Source organism: Schistocerca piceifrons, unplaced genomic scaffold (assembly GCF_021461385.2).
Source record: "Schistocerca piceifrons isolate TAMUIC-IGC-003096 unplaced genomic scaffold, iqSchPice1.1 HiC_scaffold_1307, whole genome shotgun sequence".
NCBI lineage: Eukaryota > Metazoa > Arthropoda > Insecta > Orthoptera > Acrididae > Schistocerca > Schistocerca piceifrons.
The window spans coordinates 22,501-27,500 of NW_025727133.1; the positions used below are offsets into that span (position 1 = coordinate 22,501).

Consider the following 5,000-nt stretch of genomic DNA (forward strand, 5'->3'; position numbering starts at 1 on the left):
TTAAGCACTCTAATTTGTTCAAAGTAAACGTGCCGGCCCACCGAGACACTCAATAAAGAGCACCCTGGTAGGATTTCAACGGGGTCCGCCTCGGGACGCACGAGCACGCACGAGGCGGTCGCACGCCTTCGGCTCGCCCCACCGGCAGGACGTCCCACGATACATGCCAGTTAAACACCGACGGGCGGTGAACCAACAGCGTGGGACACAAATCCAACTACGAGCTTTTTAACCGCAACAACTTTAATATACGCTATTGGAGCTGGAATTACCGCGGCTGCTGGCACCAGACTTGCCCTCCAATAGATACTCGTTAAAGGATTTAAAGTGTACTCATTCCGATTACGGGGCCTCGGATGAGTCCCGTATCGTTATTTTTCGTCACTACCTCCCCGTGCCGGGAGTGGGTAATTTGCGCGCCTGCTGCCTTCCTTGGATGTGGTAGCCGTTTCTCAGGCTCCCTCTCCGGAATCGAACCCTGATTCCCCGTTACCCGTTACAACCATGGTAGGCGCAGAACCTACCATCGACAGTTGATAAGGCAGACATTTGAAAGATGCGTCGCCGGTACGAGGACCGTGCGATCAGCCCAAAGTTATTCAGAGTCACCAAGGCAAACGGACCGGACGAGCCGACCGATTGGTTTTGATCTAATAAAAGCGTCCCTTCCATCTCTGGTCGGGACTCTGTTTGCATGTATTAGCTCTAGAATTACCACAGTTATCCAAGTAACGTGGGTACGATCTAAGGAACCATAACTGATTTAATGAGCCATTCGCGGTTTCACCTTAATGCGGCTTGTACTGAGACATGCATGGCTTAATCTTTGAGACAAGCATATGACTACTGGCAGGATCAACCAGGGAGCTGCGTCAACTAGAGCTGAGCAGCCGGCCGCCCGGGAGTGTGTCCCGGGGGCCCGCGCGAACACGCAAGCGTCCGCTCAATCATTCTGCAAACAGGAGGAGGCTGAGCTCCCCTGCACAATACACCTCGAAACCCTCTCAGGTCCCGGCGGCGCGCAGCGCCGTCCCAAGTACTTGGTCGGGTTCGAGAGAGGCGCAATCGCCCGGAGTTAGGCGAGTAGACGCTTTCGGTGCGACCACCCGTGCTCCCAACTGAGCTTGCCGCTGCCGACAGAGGCCCGGGAGCGTGCTGTCGTGGCATTGCCGGCGGGAGACAACACGCGCCACCTACGGTGACCGGCAGCTCCAACGCCAGCGCCACAGAAGGACAAAAGCCCCACTTGGGTGCCGAAGCGAACTCTCCCAGCACAGCGCACGCGCCAACACATCCGCACAGCTGCGATACAAACCACCAGCGAGAACCGCTGGGGCGACCGAGCAGCAGACGGCGTCGCGGCGCCGAGCGCCGGGCGGCGGCGCATCCTCAACGCACACAGTCCTCAATCGGACCAGCACACTGAAGATGTCCACCGCGCTTCGCACCGGGCCCGCGAGGACCTACTTTGGCCGCACGGCGCCGCGCGCAGGGTGCGCCGGCGCGCAGCTGCGACGCCTGCCGCGTCCGTCGGCCGGCGCGCCTGCCACTGGCCGCCCCCACCAGCCGGCTGTAGCGCGTGCGCCCACGCACCGCGCGGCCAGCACGCCGGGAGGCGCCCCCTCACCGGCCGGGGACGGTCCCACCCAGCCACCGCCGCGTATCGCTTCACACCCAGATGCCGTTCAGTTTCGTCGGCATGGTGGGTATCGCTGGAACAACCGGTTCGTACCTCAACCTATCGTCGCCATCACCGATTCACCCCTAGCGAGAACAACCGCACCACAACAGGTTACCATTTGTTCATTTGCGTAACTTCACCAGAAAACGCAGGCGTCCATCGCCATTTGCAACTTCAACGATTATTGCATGCCTGTGTCAGGTGTCACGCCACACTACGTCTGCCCACATACACGCAACAAAATGTGCACGCCTAGACAATACGTGGAAGGTGGCCCCCGTACGTATGCGATGTCCATTGCTCGAACGACTGTCAACCGGCCTCTGTAGCATGTCGCAGATATGGAACGCGGTGCACCATGCCATCACGGTGTGTGAGGAGAGACGACTAGGTCCGAATACATCAACAGACAGCTCATGCTGATCGCCATCCACGGCGTCCGTTCCTCCCACACGTCTCTATGGCGTACCACACTGCAATCCAGCTCTCATAGGGAGACGACACGTAGCTGCGTGCACAATATTTGCACTGTATGGTCCGCCGTTTTTGGGCGCAGTCGTTGTACGGTCACACATGTGCCACGATGTATCATTCGGTACATAAGGACGAATGTGCAGTACAGATTGTGGTTTACGCGTACGACATTAGCGGACGGTTGACACAGGCCGCACCACAACGTAGCCTGAGTACGTCGCATGCGAAGGGCATTGAACATGCAAACTTCTCACCAACCAGCTTGCGAAGGCAGGGGGGCAAGGTGGGGACGTGGGGAGGGGCGGCATGTACGTCCTGCTGCCATCCACATTACAGTGTACAGCAGGAGCATGTGGAAAGTCAGCAAGACTTGCAAGGTGTTTAACATGAAGCGATACACAGGGGAGCGGGCAGTGCGAGTAGCGAACTATATTGCGAGGGTTGCGGGTGGGCAACACTACACTAATTGAACGAGTCGTATAACAATTACAGAGCAGGTTTAGGCGACAACATGGGTTACGTTAGGGGACAACGTGGGTTACGTTAGGGGACAACGTGGGTTACTTTAGGGGACAACGTGGGTTAGGTTAAGGCACAACGTGGGTTAGGTTAAGGCACAACGTGGGTTAGGTTAAGGCACAACGTGGGTTAGGTTAAGGCACAACGTGGGTTAGGTTAAGGCACAACGTGGGTTAGGTTAAGGCACAACGTGGGTTAGGTTAAGGCACAACGTGGGTTAGGTTAAGGCACAACATGGGTTAGGTTAAGGCACAACATGGGTTAGGTTAAGGCACAACGTGGGTTAGGTTAAGGCACAACGTGGGTTAGGTTAAGGCACAACGTGGGTTAGGTTAAGGCACAACGTGGGTTAGGTTAAGGCACAACGTGGGTTAGGTTAAGGCACAACGTGGGTTAGGTTAAGGCACAACATGGGTTAGGTTAAGGCACAACATGGGTTAGGTTAAGGCACAACATGGGTTAGGTTAAGGCACAACATGGGTTAGGTTAAGGCACAACATGGGTTAGGTTAAGGCACAACGTGGGTTAGGTTAAGGCACAACGTGGGTTAGGTTAAGGCACAACGTGGGTTAGGTTAAGGCACAACATGGGTTAGGTTAAGGCACAACATGGGTTAGGTTAAGGCACAACATGGGTTAGGTTAAGGCACAACATGGGTTAGGTTAAGGCACAACATGGGTTAGGTTAAGGCACAACATGGGTTAGGTTAAGGTACAACATGGGTTAGGTTAAGGTACAACATGGGTTAGGTTAAGGTACAACATGGGTTAGGTTAAGGTACAACATGGGTTAGGTTAAGGTACAACATGGGTTAGGTTAAGGTACAACATGGGTTAGGTTAAGGTACAACATGGGTTAGGTTAAGGTACAACATGGGTTAGGTTAAGGTACAACATGGGTTAGGTTAAGGTACAACATAGGTTAGGTTAAGGTACAACATAGGTTAGGTTAAGGTACAACATAGGTTAGGTTAAGGTACAACATAGGTTAGGTTAAGGTACAACATAGGTTAGGTTAAGGTACAACATAGGTTAGGTTAAGGTACAACATAGGTTAGGTTAAGGTACAACATAGGTTAGGTTAAGGTACAACATAGGTTAGGTTAAGGTACAACATAGGTTAGGTTAAGGTACAACATAGGTTAGGTTAAGGTACAACATAGGTTAGGTTAAGGTACAACATAGGTTAGGTTAAGGTACAACATAGGTTAGGTTAGGTTAGGTTAGGTTACACGTTGTTGTAAGGAAAGGTGTAGGGGGGGGGGGGCGGGGGCGGCAGGTTCGTTGATAGTGATTATAGTAAGTGAATGCTTGTGACATGATCAGATTTGTCACGTCAGGATGCACCTTTGGCTTATTAGAGGCGGCGCTCCAATTCTATGCTTGTGTGAGACCTGTGTCTTTGACTCATGTCATTGTTTGTGCGCTGTGACAGGAGGTACTATTGTGATGTTGGGTGCACCGTTGTATAGGACATGTGTGGGTGTTGGTGCCTGGTCTGCGCAATGGTGGATGTCGAAAGGCTGGGATATTGTATTTTCCGCATGGACCTCCTGGTCTGGTTGTGATAGTGTGGATTGTGTAATGTGGCGGAGAAGATGCACTGGATGTTGTTCCATGCTGGTGCTTACATATTGTATGTGCGCCTGTTAGAAGCAGAGAGTGGTGCGTGATCAGAGTGTCTGGCTGACGTGTGGTTCCCATTGTGGGCAGACTCTTTCAGCATGTATACGGACAGTTGTGTATATTTGCTGTAGTTTGATGGCTCTGCATTGATTACTAATCAGCGCCGTGTGTACGGGTAATCTGGTTCCAGTCCAAAATGTTCCATCTGTGTACATTAGTGACAAAGACTCCCCCCATGCAGTGGGGCTCGGTCTGTTATAGCTCTTCCGCGTAATATATTTGCCCCACGTTTTTGCGACTGCGAGTGCGAGTGCAACGCGCATGGGGACCGACATGCTGATGGCTCGGTATCGGACGCCGTACAGTGAGCAACGCGATCGCGTCTCTCGCTCGTAAGTGGTACAGGTCGCGGCTCATGTATAGGGACAGCGGGAATGTCGCATATTGGAAATAACTCTTCATGAAACGCAAGTTATAGGGGTGGATTGCACTTTACGAGTGCGGGAAACTTCCGCCGTTCATCCGCTGGAGGTGCGCGTGTGGCGGTTGGGGTGGTGCACGAACGGGTGCGGGTGGAGTCATTGCCGGTCCACGGCTTCGTGCGGCAGAGCCACTGGAGATTGGGTGCTATGGTCGACAGAGGCTGCAGGCTTTGTGGGTGGCGTCGAAAGGCGGGCACTGTGGCGCCATCGCTGTCTTAA

General features: G+C 53.4%; 1 non-coding gene across 1 annotated transcript in view; it reads right to left on the reverse strand.

The window, feature by feature from the left end:
* Positions 1-866, reverse strand: part of LOC124731842 — a 1,909-nt gene extending 1,043 nt beyond the window's left edge. Inside the window, exon 1 of the ribosomal RNA XR_007008509.1 lies at positions 1-866. This exon is cut by the window's left edge and continues 1,043 nt beyond it. This is a non-coding gene — a ribosomal RNA (small subunit ribosomal RNA).
* Positions 867-5,000: the final 4,134 nt, after the last annotated feature.